Source organism: Lepidochelys olivacea, assembly GCF_965140295.1.
Source record: "Lepidochelys olivacea isolate rLepOli2 genome assembly, chromosome: 5".
Taxonomy (NCBI): Eukaryota; Metazoa; Chordata; order Testudines; family Cheloniidae; genus Lepidochelys; species Lepidochelys olivacea.
The window spans coordinates 100,026,263-100,041,203 of record NC_140415.1 but is presented as its reverse complement, the minus strand read 5'-3'; the positions used below and the strand labels follow the sequence as shown (position 1 = coordinate 100,041,203).

The window sequence follows — 14,941 nt, the reverse complement described above, 5'->3', positions numbered from 1 at the left end:
AAGAATTTGACGTTTCAGATTTGGAACAAAAACAAATTTCAAAATATTGGAATTTTCTGCAAAATTCTGACTTTCAAAAAGCTCTGCCTGGTATGCTGCAAGGGGACTTGCATTAACTGCCATGCACCTCACGTGACACTCACACATACACATTCCCACAGTCCAGGCTAAGGGCTTGTCTGTGTATGGAGTTATTCAGGAATAGCCAGTGCACTTTAAATACACACCTTACTTTAATATGAATTAACTTTCAAATGTAGACAAGCGCTAAATGTCATGCAACTTCAGTTCAAGACCTCCAGAAGCTTCTATGGTGCCTTTTGGACCTGAGCCAAGCAAGGAGCAGCCAAGAGGAGTAGGCCGGCAGTGGTGGCAGCAGGAAGTGGCAACAGTAGGGACAGAAGGTAAGATGGGGACAATCCTGGCCCAGGCTTCCCTCCACAGCAACCTTCCAATCCCACCCGCATCAAGTCCCAGCTTTCCATCAGCCCTTAGCCAGCATCTACTCTCAGATGTTCCCCAGAGCCACCCCATCTTTCCACACCTCACAAACTCAGCAGTTCCCAGCTTCTGTCCTCTCTGACACGGCCTGTACATTCCACTTCTCTTAACTACTGCCACCTTCCACCCCGCCCCCCACAACCTCCACCCACTCAGCCCCTTCAACAATCCCCAGCCACTCCATCTTCCACCCACCTATTCCCCATACACTCTTCAGCATCCACCTAAATGCCAAGTTTCTGCAGCATGATGACTTACGCCCACCATTGCATGGGGCAGGTTGTATTCACCTTAAACTGAAGTTTATGGTCTTATACATATTACATAATAGGGTTTTTCATACTTGCAAATTATTTCCATAAATTGTTATCCATGTAGCTGCACAATACTTGGCAGCTATGGCATATTGCTCATTTGTGAGAGGAGGGAGATCTGCCAAACCTAAGACTCTCCTATGGGGCCTGGAGAAAATTGGAGGGAGACATGAGATAAGTTTTGCTGGGGGTGTAAAAAGCATAGGATTGGTTTATCTGGAGGTGAACATGAGGGTGGTCACAGAAGATGGAAAGGGGTCTTGGGAAAGAACAGGATGAGGTTGAGGTAACAGGGACACAGTGAGCACAAAGGAAGCCCCAAGGAATAGATGATGTAACATAGAAGCGTTAAGGAAAGGGAGCCAGGATGGGGTTAGAGACCGGAATGAGTGAAATTAAAAGGGGAAGAGAAAGAAGGTCAGAAAATTGGGGAGGGAGCATGGAAAAGAAAACGGGCTGTCTGTAGGGAAAAGCAGTCTGGGAAATTAGATAATGAGGGAAAGAGAGAGAAATGGGAAGAACAAAAAACGAGAAACACTATGATGTTTCTTTCAATTATTTAACAAACATTTGTGGCAAAATATTCTATCACATCATGGGGTGAGGGTCAAAGGGACTTTGGGAGACCTGATCGTGTGTGAGAGGTGGGCATGAGAGTCTAGTGTTCCCAACAGGAAAAGTATATGGAGAAATTTTCCATTTCCCCACCTCCGTCTTCTGGAAGGAGAAAACATTATAGCAATCCCAGAAACCAGCTAGAGGGTCTAAGAGCAAACTGATTAGTAGGTAAGAAAATACCCTCCATCCTCCTCTAACAATTTAACAGTTTTATTTAAAAAGCTTTGGATTGTGAACACTAATATTAGAATTGATAGATTGATAGAGCCAGAAGAGTTCCCAGAAGTTACCTACTACAGGACAGGCCTAACAAAGAAAATAACAGAACGCCACTAGCCGTCACCTTCAGCCCCCAACTAAAACCCCTCCAACGCATTATTAAGGATCTACAACCTATCCTAAAGGATGACCCAACACTCTCACAAATCTTGGGAGACAGGCCAGTCCTTGCCTACAGACAGCCCCGCAACCTGAAGCAAATACTCACCAACAACCACATACCACACAACAGAACCACTAACCCAGGAACTTATCCTTGCAACAAAGCCCGTTGCCAACTGTGCCCACATATCTATTCAGGGGACACCATCACAGGGCCTAATAACATCAGCCACACTATCAGAGGCTCGTTCACCTGCACATCCACCAATGTGATATATGCCATCATGTGCCAGCAATGCCCCTCTGCCATGTACATTGGTCAAACTGGACAGTCTCTACGTAAAAGAATAAATGGACACAAATCAGATGTCAAGAATTATAACATTCATAAACCAGTCGGAGAACACTTCAATCTCTCTGGTCACGCGATCACAGACATGAAGGTCGCTATCTTAAAACAAAAAAACTTCAAATCCAGACTCCAGCGAGGAACTGCTGAATGGGAATTCATTTGCAAATTGGATACTATTAATTTAGGCTTAAATAGAGACTTGGAGTGGCTAAGTCATTATGCAAGGTAGCCTGTTTCCTCTTGTTTTTTCCTACCCCCCCCCCCAGATGTTCTGGTTTAACTTGGATTTTAACTTGAAGAGTGGTCAGTTTGGATGAGCTATTACCAGCAGGAGAGTGAGTTTGTGTGTGTATGGGGGTGGGGGGGATGTGAGAACCTGGATTTATGCAGGAAATAGCCCAGCTTGATTGTCATGCACATTGTGTAAAGAGTTGTCACTTTGGATGGGCTATCACCAGCAGGAGAGTGAATTTGTGTGGGGGGGTGGAGGGTGAGAAAACCTGGATTTGTGCTGGAAATCACTTTAGATAAGCTATTACCAGCAGGACAGTGGGGTGGGAATAGGTATTGTTTCATATTCTCTGTGTGTATATATAAAGCCTGCTGCAGTTTCCACGATATGCATCTGAGGAAGTGAGCTGTAGCTCACGAAAGCTTATGCTCTAATAAATTGGTTAGTCTCTAAGGTGCCACAAGTCCTCCTTTTCTTTTTGCGAATACAGACTAACACGGCTGTTACTCTGAAACTAATATTAGAGTTTTTGTGCTTGTTTCAGTCTCCATCAGCACTGGTTTACCTTAACCTTGGGTATCACACAGTCTCTATCACAGACAAGATGGCTGTGAGAGGCAGGAAGACTGAGCAATGCCAAATGTATTTGTAACTAAAATGATAGGCTCCATTGCACAGGGTACTCGCAAAAAGTGATTCCTTCCGGGCTTATGAACAGTGATTTGACAGGATTGAGACAATGTGGTGGAGTTTTCTTTGAACAGACTAATCTAATATGCAGTAAATTTTTTAGATTTTCCTAACAGTTTTTTAAAAGGATAGAAAGAGTAACAGATGCAGGTGGATAGGGTTCTTTGGCCCATTTTCTCTCCCGTTTCCTAATGTTAGCTCCCACTTTGCAAAGAAAGTTAATTTTTCTTACCACGTCCATTACATTAAATACCCCAGAGGAAAAGTATAATTAGAAATAAATATGAAGAAGCTAAATTTTGGGCCAAATCTTCAACTGGTATAAATTAGCATAGTTCCATTTAAGATAACCTACATCATCTGAGGATCTGGCAAATTACCTTTTAAATGTTAGTACTGTACATACCCTTCTGTTTCAGTTCATAACAAGAAAGGTGTCAAACCAAATCTCCATCTCCAAGCATCCTGAGTTTTGAAAAGTTTGGATCCTGCTCTGAACTTTGGAATTTGGGTCCATTCTGGAGAGAAGTCAGTCAGTTTACAGGCTAAGTATGTTTTGTTTGCTTTTCAGACAAAAGAAACTATAGTTTCCCTTCTCCATCATTCATGGATACTCATTTGTTAATTCTGAGGTGTGCAAAAATAGAGTTGTTTGGTGACAGTAGGTTTTTTGTTTGTTACACAAAATCCACTGTCTTTCTTACATGGCACATTATACTATCTTGTAATTCAGAAACAGGTGGAAAAGGGTATAGTAGATATAGTATAGTATAGTAGATCATACCAACCTGACCATATCTTTTTAGCAAAATAATTAAAACCCACTCAAAGTCTTTAACATTTTGCTTTCATTTAGTTCTATTTTGTTCTCCACAAAGGTTTTTCAGTTCCGTGAGATTTAAGCATTTGTTTGCTTTTAGTATGAAATCTGCTACTTTAGGGCTTCTGAAATAGTGATTTCCTCCAACTCAAACACCTAGATACTTCAATACTGAGACATTTAAAAATGGCAGAGATGTTTTGTTTTGCTGCAGATGGGTAGTTGTTACACTGAACAAATAATGAAATATAACAGTAACAGGAGGTAAAGGGAATTGTAAGAAAATTGCAGGCTGATGACGGCTCTCAGTCCACTGCCATGAATAGATGATGTATGTGAGAAAATCAACAGACACTCACCAACTTATTTTGTCAATAACTGTGAACTCTTGGGCTCTTATGTCTCTGGTGTTTGTGAAGACTGAAGACAATTGGAATGTCATATTTTCTTTATAAACGTAAGTAACTTTTTTCATTTTGCATAGTATCTTTAAAGATACTCTGAGCAATAGTAGATCAGCTTATCCACAGCCATGAGGGAAAAGGGAACTGCAATCATAATGTAGAAGTATGAGGATGCCCTAAAAAGACCTAATGACCACCCAAGTAGACATCAAAATCCTCAGTTGCTCACTTTAACCATGGACTACCTTGTTCTCAGAACAAATACTTTCCCATTGTTAGAGTTAAGCCTATGCATTTTCTGCCCGAGGTGCTCTTGAAAATTAAAAAACAAACCAGCAGTAGCAAGGGATAGGATGATTATCATATTACTGGTTCTGGGTTAGCCCAGAAAACCAGGCGTGCTTTGAAACTTCTAACTCTGGGCTTTGTCCTTGTTCAGACCAAGTAGGCTATGGACTAAGTGCAAAGAAAACCCTGCCAACTTTTAAGTGTTACCCTTGATTATCCCCTCAGCAAACCCTCCTCTCAACATCTCCTGCACAAGGATCCTAGCTGCCCCCATCTTTTGGCCTGTTCAAATGACCGTGCTTGAAAAAGTCATACCAGAACAGGTGCTAACCACAAGGGTGCGTGAATGTCTGGAAATCCATCACTGCCCATTAACTGTTTCTTCAGTGTTGGCACTTAGATAACAGAAACCTTCTAGCTTGCATTTTGGAGGGTCTACATAGAGACCAGGATTGTGCTACCTTGAGGACCAGGCCTCTGTGGTCAGGGCTCCAAGATAATATAGATAAATTGTCCATAGGGTAGAGACTCTTATAGAGAGAGATGGATGCTTTGAAGGTAGCAACCAAGCTAAAACCAACGTTGCTTTTTGTGGCCCTTCAGCCTGGCCCTTATTGCTCTCATAGCCCTCTCTTTGAGCTTTTAAAGAGAGGCTTTTTGAGAGCAGCCTGCCCGCATAACAATTTTCCTGGCTAGAAGGCTGGAGGAATTCCTGGACATCAGAAACCACTACCTAGTCTTTCAGCAAAACAAAGTAGTGATCAAGATGATACCTCATTTTTCTTCGATAAATCCCTCTCCTTATCTTATGGCCAAGGATGTCTCTTCTTCCTCCTCATGTTTCTCCCCACAAACCCTGAAGGAGCAGAGTGTGCATATTCTGGATGGGCCTTGTATATCTAACTGAAAGGCCCCTAGATTATGTGAGATGGTGTAATCCATTTGTCCTCTACAGCTGAGCTGAGACGAAGGCTAAAACCTCCATGGCCTACTGAGCTCTGGAGTGCTCAGAGCAAAGAAGTCCCCACTACCACTGGAGCACATATCTTCCAATGAAATAGATGTTGTAAGCTGTCGAAGATAAGGGGACTTGCCGACTTCCCACTGGAGATAAGTGCTGTGAGTCATTCCCAGCAAGGAGGAATACAAACTGAGATAAGTCTGAGTGGGGACAGAGGGACCCACCTGGAACACTGTCCAAAGCTTGAGCATAGGGAAAGTCCTGTACTTTATAGGGATGCTGGCAGTGGATAGCTGGGGTATGGGGAAAGTCCAAGGAAGGTGTCTAGGAAAGAGAAGAATTGGGGACGTCTTCATCACCAACACAAGCAGTATCCGATGGCCCCACCTTAGAGGTTTGTTTAGGCCTCAGGCCATCCCACCAGTGTCGCAGAAGTATTTTAATGGGCTTCAAGTGTGTGGGAATCTGGACCCACCTGCTGGAACTTCCCTTCCTGCTTCCAACCCCACTAGTCCTCCTCACTATGGGCTTGTCTACTCACAGTTTTGGTACTGCTTTAACTTTGCTGATTTGAAACTGGCATAGCTAAAGTGGTACAATCCCTAATGTGATGCAGTTATACTTGTATAAAGGTTCTTTATCCTGGAATAGTTTATTCCCATAAAGTTTGTAGGGGTAAGCTATACCAGTGTAGTCACCTTTATACCACTGTAAGAGCGTCCACACTCGGGGTTGTACCACTTCAACTATTTTGGTTAAAAAAAATGCATCCCTAAGCAAAATAGTTGAATGGGTACAAGAATTGTGTGTAGACCAGCCCTTAAGCAGAGCCTAAGGCACTCTGATAGGGTCCAGTAAAACAAGCACAGCAATCTTCACACCTACCATGGCATCTATGACTGATGCTGTTATGGTTTTCTCCCTGTCTTTGTTTTCTCAGCAGAGTCATTATTCATAGCCTTTCAAGTCACACTGACGTAGGCTTCCAGTCTGGAAACAATTAAAGGCTACCAAGGCAATGGCTAGTACATAAAAACAGACCAGACGCCCATAAATGTATTAGCTTGTCAAACTGCTTGGCTAAAAGTACTACTCCATCCTGTCCCTCACCCACCCTGAGGCTGCAGGTCCCCACCCACAGGCACGAAAAGAAACAAGTCGTCCTTTGGAAACTAGGGCTTCTCAAAACTTTATATGTCAGCATAGGTTTTTGATGTGCTTGAGTTAGTCAGTGGTTTCTAGTTTCTCCCTCGGTGCCCTCCCAATGTCGCTTTTGGAGGAGGATATTTTTGCAGCTGCCATTGTCTGGGCTGACATCATAGGGATGAAGGAGAAGAGTAACTTCTTATCTGCTAGTTAGGTTGCTCACCTTGTTTCATTGTTCAGGAGGGCTTATATTTTTAAAGGTATTTAGGTAACTGCTGCACTTAGCATTGCAAGGCCTACATTTCATTTCAAGGGTATTTAGGCACTTAGGAGCCAAAATCCCACTGACTGTCAATGGGATTTATGCTCCTAAATGCCTTAATCACTTTTTAAAATGAGTCTTAGGCTCCTAAATCAGTTAGTCCTTGCAATGCTGAGTGCAACAATACTGAAATACCTTTAAAAATCTGAGCCAAAAGTTCTGTGTATTGCAGTATTTGGTTGCAGCATCCCATTGAAGGAGAACGATGACACTCCTTCAGTTTGTTTGTTTGTTTTCCTATGTGTTTACTGCAGGAAGGATTTAATACCCACTGTCTGGGCTGGCATGTTATGGCATTATGAGAAATCTTCTTAGCAGGTAAGAAATTACTCTTGGGTCTTGTTGAACAACTGCAGATATTTAACCAAGATCCTTCCATTAGCGTATTTTGTGATTCCTATTTTTTTCTTTCAGCATAAATAAAAATAAATGAAAGAAACAAAAGATTTTTTTTTTCTCCATGGAAAAATTTAACTTTCTTACTCAACTGGTCTGTATTCAGAGTCCACAGATCTGAGTACTTTGCAGACTAAACAAAGTGTTCTGGCTAGTGCTCCCATGGAGACTTACCATTCTTCTTATCTAGTGGTTAGTCCAGTCTGTGTTTAAATGGTTCATGAAATGAGGCTTCCATTACTCTTCTTTTGGAGAAAATATTCCACAGTCTAGTAGAACTCATTGTCGGGAAGATTTTTCCTGAAATTAAGGCCTTGTCTACACTAGGATGGTTTTGCCTATATAGTTACACCGTCAAAGCCTGTTAGTGTGGATGCAGTATCAGGGTGTGTCTACACTATGGGGACTATAGCGGCATAGTTACGGCACTGTAGCTATGCCATCATAACCCCACAGTGTAGAGGCAGACTACAGCAATGGAAGGGGTTGTTCTGTCACTGTAGGATCACCTCCTCTCCCAGCTGCATCTACACTTGAGGTTAAGACAGCATAGCTTGATTTTTTCGCACCCCTCACTGACCTAGCTATGTCAACCTAAATTTTAAGTGTAGATCAGACCTCAGTATAACAATGTTGTAGTGTAAGCACAGTAATATTGGTGTAACGGCATTTACCCAAGGGCTTTTAGCACCATATCTATGTTGGAGAAAACACCCCCCCTAACCAATATAACTATGCCAGTAAAACTTTTAAGTGTAGATCAGGCCTGAACTTCATCTCTTGACTCCTTGTACCACCTTGTCATAAATGTAAAGGGAAGGGTAAACCCCTTTAAAATCCCTCCTGGCCAAAGGAGAAATCCTCTCACCTGTAAAGGGTTAAGAAGCTAAAGGTAACCTCGCTGGCACCTGACCAAAATGACCAATGAGGAGACAAGATGCTTTCAAAAGCTGGGAGGAGGGAGAGAAACAAAGGGTCTGTGTCTGTCGGTATGCTGCTTTTGCCGGGGATAGAAAAGGAATGGTGTCTTAGAACTTTTAGTAAGTAATCTAGCTAGGTATGTGTTAGATTATGATTTCTTTAAATGGCTGAGAAAAGAACTGTGCTGAATAGAATGACTATTTCTGTCTGTGTCTTTTTTGTAACTTAAGGTTTTGCTTAGAGGGATTCTCTATGTTTTGAATCTAATTACCCTGTAAGGTATCTACCATCCTGATTTTACAGGGGTGATTCCTTTACTTCTATTTACTTCTATTTCTATTAAAAGTCTTCTGGTAAGAAAACTGAATGCTTTTTCATTGTTCTCAGATCCAAGGGTTTGGGTCTGTGGTCACCTATGCAAATTGGTGAGGATTTTTACCAAACCTTTCCCAGGAAGTGGGGTGCAAGGTTTGGGAGGATTTTGGGGGGAAAGACGTGTCCAAACTACGTTTCCCAGTAAACCCAGTTAGAGTTTGGTGGTGGCAGTGGATATTCCAAGGACAAAGGATAAAATTAATTTGCACCTTGGGGAAGCTTTAACCTAAGCTGGTAAAAGTAAGCTTAGGAGGTTTTCATGCAGGTCCCCACATTGGTACCCTAGAGTTCAGAGTGGGGGAGGAACCTTGACACACCTAAATAATCTTCCTTCTTTCTTGTGTTGACAAATATTAATAAGTAATGATAACATCCTTTACTTAGTCTATGTATTTTAAAATCTTTTATTTCCCCTTATAGCAATCCCTCCAGCTTGCTGGTCACATAAGCTATTCCTTTCTGAATTCCTTTCCATTTTTCAATGTGTTTATCTTATCAAGGGAAAGATTAAGTGATGTCATCTACTGTCACAATGGAAATGTGGAAACCGACCCCTGAGCTCAGGTCTTGGTGGGTAAGCAAAGGATAAAATAATCATTTCTAAATTTTATTTTGTAATTTTAAATTTGCAAATGAAGAGCAATATCCTGCCTTGACTTTACACTTGGTATGGTCACAGTGGGTATAAATCACAGCCAAGTGTGGCCCTTTATCTGTTCAATGTGTCTATTTTAGAAGGTTTTTCAGGATACTTTTTAAAGATACCACACAGAGGAAAATATAAATGCCAAGTTATCCTTCAGGGTTTGTGGCAAGCAAGGTTATTTGCTTGTTACAATGCCCCCCTCCTTATTGTTAAAGAGAGAGTCCCAAATTGTTAGAAGGGGTCTGCTCTCTCCAAAAATTAAGTTAAAAAAGCTCTGCTTTGTTACTCTTTTATTCTGTATTATTTCAAACCAAACCAAACCCCTCCTTTTGTTCTTTTTATATAATGGAGTCAGGGACAATAAGTCTTTTTTAAACAAAAATCATTTGGCCCCCTCTGCCCATAGTCTTACTGTTCACAGAAGTCCTGCTATGCAGCTGTAACCCATGCTGACTCACTCTGGCTCTCTGTCCTACCCTAGCGGCTGAACGATATATAGTTTTCTTACTCTGCATAGTCTTTGAACTAACAGAGCTGGGTCCTATAATTTGGGCAGTAAAGGGTCATGTTTTTAGATGCAAGTTTGATCCCTGTTGCAGATGACCGCCCCAGGGTATCATGTTACACAAACAATGAAGCAATCACTTTTCAAAAATTAATCAATTTACACCCAGATTATGATGATCCAATTCACTTCTCTTTGGGAACAGTTCAAAGCCTGGTTGGTGCCTCTAGAAACAATTAGTAAAGTGCATTGCTTGGGAACCCCTTAATTTAGGGCCAAATTCTCCCCTCTGGGGGTGAAACCTACAGAAAGAGCAAGGAACTGCAGCCCTGAACAGTTTAAAAAATAATGAATCCGGCCTCCCAAATCATGACGTTGGCTTAAAAATCAATCTTACATAATAACTACTGAGTTCTTTTTGTTTGTCTTTGGTTTGTTAAGCCTTTGGTGTTCATTTTCAAGCTTCTCTCTGCAACCTTGAGAGCTAGAAGACTTACTTTTTAGGTTTTTCCTCCCAAATGAAATGAGTTTTTCTGATAATCACATGACTCTAGAAGCTGGGCCTTTAAGAAACCACCAAATAATATCATATAATTACAGAAATGTAGGGCTGGAATGGACCTTGAGAGGTCATCTGGTCCAGCTCCGTGCACTGAGACAGGACCAAGCAAACCTGGACCATCACTGACTGGTGTTTGTCCAACCTGTACTTAAAAACCTCCGGTGAGGGGATTCCACAACCTCCTTTGGAAACCTATTCTAGTACTTAACTATCCTTTTATAAGTTGTTCCTAATATCTAACCTAAATCTCCCTTGCCCATTACTTCTTGTCCTATCTTAAATGGACATGGAAAACCAAATGATCACCATCCTCTTTATAATGGCCCTTAACATATTTGAAGACTGTTATCAGGTCCCCCCCTCTGTCATCTTTTCTCAAGACTAAACATGCTCAGGTTTTTAACCTATCCTCATTGGTCAGGTTGTCTAAACCTTTTATCATTTTTGTTGCTGTCCTCTGGACTCTCTCCAATTTGTCCATGTCTTTTTTAAAGTGGTACACTCAGAACTGAACACAATATTCCAGCCCAGACCTCACCAGTGCTGAGTACAGCGGGACAGTTACCTTGTGTGTCTTATATATGATGTTTCTGTTAATGCACTCCAGAATATTAGCTTTTTCAGCAACCGCATCACATTGTTGACTAATATGCAATTTGTGATCCACCAAATCTCCCAGATTATTTACAGCAGTATTACTGCCTAGCCAGTTATTCCCCATTTTGTAATTGTGCATTTGATTTTTTTCTTTGATTGTAGCACTTTGCACGTCTTTACTGAATATCATCTTGTTGATCTTCAGACCAGTTCTCGAAATTGTCAATCATTTCGAACCCTTATTCTGTCCTCCAAAGTGCTAGCAACCCCTCCCAACTTGGTGTCGTCCACATATTTAATAAGTATACTCTCCACTCCATCCAAGTCAATAATGAAAATATTGAATAGTACCAGACCCAGGCAGCATCCTATTACATACATCCTCCCAGTTTGGCAGCAAACCATTGACAGCTACTCTTTGAGTAAAGTCTTTGAAAATCACTATAAAATCATAAGAATTGCCAACACTGACTGAGTTTCAACGTGCATCTAGGAGCAGGCATCCACCATCCTTCCCTCCCTGTATGGAATGAACAGAGGCTTTTACTACTTAAACTAGAGAATGTCTCAAGAACCACACAGATCTCAGGATATCAGTAAAGGCCCAGTGCCTTGGGCATCTGCCTGGTGAGGAGGAGAGAATGCCATGAATAGTGGCTGCTCCCCAGCTGCATTTCTTCCAGCACCTATCCTCTAAACATCTGTGGAGCCCTCACACCATAGAGCTATAGCAGAGAAGCTTCTCAGGTTCCAGAGAAGGGGGAGCACACTGAAGAGTTGGTATTCTTTCTCCTCAGCAGGTTATACCGTAATTAAGCTCCCATCTGCTTTTATTAGTAGAAGGGAGAATATGGCCCTGAAAAAGTAGAGAAACAAGACCCAATCTCTTTAGTCACTACCAAAGGTTGAGATTTTTAAAACTGATGCAGGGATTTAGCCACACCGCTCTTATTAATTTAACTGGGAGATGTGTGATGAAATGTCTGTGTCAGCTTTGAAAACTCAGCGTCTTCAGAGAGCAACATACATAGATGTTTTTCATCTACGGTAGTGGAAGTTTTTTCTGTCACCCAAATTGACCTTTCTGCAGTCACAGTCTGATTAAAATCATCCATAACAAGATTTTTTTTTATTCCTTTCTTTATTTGGACAATTTATATACATATGTACAAAAAACACCTATGCCTACTTCTTCCTTTTTTTTTTTTTTACAAGTTCATGTGATTTACAAAACAGGACAGCAAAATAACTTATAAAGGATACGAATACTGTACAAAAATAAAACTGATTAAATCATTGTAAAGGTTGGTATTTTATAGTTTACAGATCATTAGTCTGTAGTAAAACAGCATTCTGAAGAACGAGTCCAGTCTGGTGTGTACTGAATGAAGTCCATCTGCAAACTGAAAATAGAATTGTTTATGGAAGTTATCAAAAAATTGTTCACAAAAGTAGCATGCTGTATAGCTATACCTGTAAAGCCTTGGCTTCTTTATGCAATAGTGAAGGGCTTTCTTAACTGAGGAGAGGAGCTGTCCTAACTTCAGCACTATTAAGTATTTCCCGAATAGTATGACAAGTACATATAGTATTAGAGAACCTGATTTTTCTTTCTTTTCCAACACCTGCAACAGTCTCTTACAGAAATTCAGTTTAAAATACAAATGACTATCCTGCAATTTGTTTTGTATGTTCAATCCATTGTCGGCTTTCACTCAAAACGAACAAACGAACAAACAAACCAAAACCCCAAAACTTTCTCAATGTATTTTGTTCGTGGTTAATGAACCATGTTAATCCCATCTGGACGGGGCTGAGATACAGCATGTATTAAAGCAAATCAGAATGTTGGTTTCTGCTTGGAAATTTTTATAGACAGGGTCTTCTCACAAACATAGACATGAGTTTATACATTCCATTTTTTGTACCTGTGAGAGTACCTTACATTTTTTTTATAACATGAAAAACAATTTAGTGACCTTTGTTTAAATGTACATTCTGCCCCAAATGTTCAAGCTTGGTTGCTTATAGCTCGACACCTATATCCATATTTAGGCTACTACGGGTAGTTAAATGGTCTGATTTTTTTTGTTTTTTCAAGAGGTACTGATTACCCACAGCTCCCAGTGTAGTCAATAGGAGGTAAGGACACTCGGCATCTCACATGATCCGTCCCTAATTTGCTAAGTACTGCACTTGTCCCACATAATGGCAACAGTACACATAGAACAGCTGCTGGATTGTAGAACTGACTCTAAACTCTGTTAAGTGTTTTTTTTTTTTTGGTTTTTTTTTGTTTTTAATAGAGAAGGGGAGGACGAGTGTAAAAATATTACTTTGTGAGTTGCTGGGCTACCACATGGTCCTGACCCCAAGGCAGCAGTTACAGTACTGGTAAGCAGAATACATTTTTTACATTGGGTCAATAGAAATAGCCAGGCTACCTATTTATTAGGAAGAACAAATGTCCCTACAAGTTATTTTGGACACCAGAAATTAATGCTTGTTTCTTAAAATAACTGTTTCAAAAAGCTGAAACGGAGGTAGAAAGTGTGCTTGGTTTCCTGATGTCTTCACTGAAGAAAACGCCTCCCTTTTTATTCCACAGACTGCTCAATATCCTTAATGCCTTAAAAGCAGTTCTCTTCACATAGACAGAATTTCTAATGAACTACATAAGTAAAAATGCTATAGACAAACTGATCTCTAAAGCTGGAAGCCAGGTATAATTGTAGAAGAAAATATTCTACTTCTGAGTAGAATTTTATTTCTAGGAAGCAAGCTTTTTTATCAGGTGAAACAATAAGAAGATAACTGTCGCTGCAGGTGTACTAACAAGATTATATATACAAAGTTTTACAAGAGGACCCAAATAACATCCCCAGTGTAACACCACTGACTTCAATGTGGTTAATTCAGAGATGAATTTGGCCCTAGATGTCTGTAATAGGGCTTCACCTCACCTTACGTCTTTTGACGGGGGGGTAAAAACAAAAGACCAGAAGAACGTTTCTGGAAAGAAAAGTGTGTAAACATAATTCTCCACCATACAAGTGGATGAAGAGGGAAAAATCCATAATATTTTTTTTTAAATTCATGCTTTTAACTTAACAAGACGAAAACTCAGATAATGTAAATGATCTTAAGTTTTCCGTCAGTGATGTCTTAACTCCTCTTAAAGAGCAAATCATAGCTTTTAAATAAATGTAATATTGCCATTATAATAAAATATGTTGTATATGACACACAAGTACTATACAAGGTATCTAGTGGTGAGGCTCATGTCATACGGAATATTATGACATGCCTTCTTTATTGTAGTTCTAATTATCTCATGATTTTCCCCTCAACTCTATACAACAGCTATGAAAAGATAAAGGAGCCTTAGCTGTTTCCATTAGCATAGACTGCTCTTAAGGAAAGGTCTAGTCTCTCCATAGCACACACAGCTCCCACTGGAATTTATGGGAGTTGGACAAGTGTATGATGAGAATAAACCTTTAAGGCAAGTGTATGAAGAGAAAAAACCTTTTAAAAAGCAGCAGCTTCTAAAGATGGTAGCTGCTATTATGCATCCATTCAAATAAAACAGCAGAATAAAGCACTGTTAGTGGCATTCATATAGTACAGTACATATATTGTCAAATGAAATTATAGGAACAATTCAGAGAAGTATATTTCTCCTTTCATACTCCTGCCACATTATTTAGGCTGACTGATTTTTTTTTCTGGTAACTTTGAATAATAGAGCTAAATACACATGATGTCAGAAAGTCTGAGTTTTGCTTTTTGTTACTTTTTTTTCTTAAAGTATCCGCTTACGTTATACACAGATTTATTGGAAAAAAATTCAAAAGTATAGTTCATACGAAGAAAAATTAGACGCAGTTTTCTTTAGTCTAAATTCAAC

The 14,941-nt window shown here is 40.3% G+C and overlaps 1 protein-coding gene and 1 long non-coding RNA gene across 2 annotated transcripts in view; one reads left to right on the top strand and one right to left on the bottom strand.

Moving 5' to 3' along the window:
* Positions 1 to 7,283: 7,283 nt before the first annotated feature.
* Positions 7,284 to 14,935, top strand: LOC311520427. Its single transcript, XR_014711593.1, has 3 exons — positions 7,284 to 7,347; positions 9,222 to 9,291; positions 13,338 to 14,935. It is a non-coding gene; the product is annotated as an uncharacterized lncRNA (long non-coding RNA).
* Positions 12,212 to 14,941, bottom strand: part of KLF9 (KLF transcription factor 9) — a 24,856-nt gene continuing 22,126 nt past the window's right edge. Inside the window, exon 3 of the mRNA XM_084627863.1 lies at positions 12,212 to 12,434. The gene's annotated coding sequence lies outside the window, so the exon portion shown is untranslated. The remainder of the gene's footprint in view (positions 12,435 to 14,941) is intronic.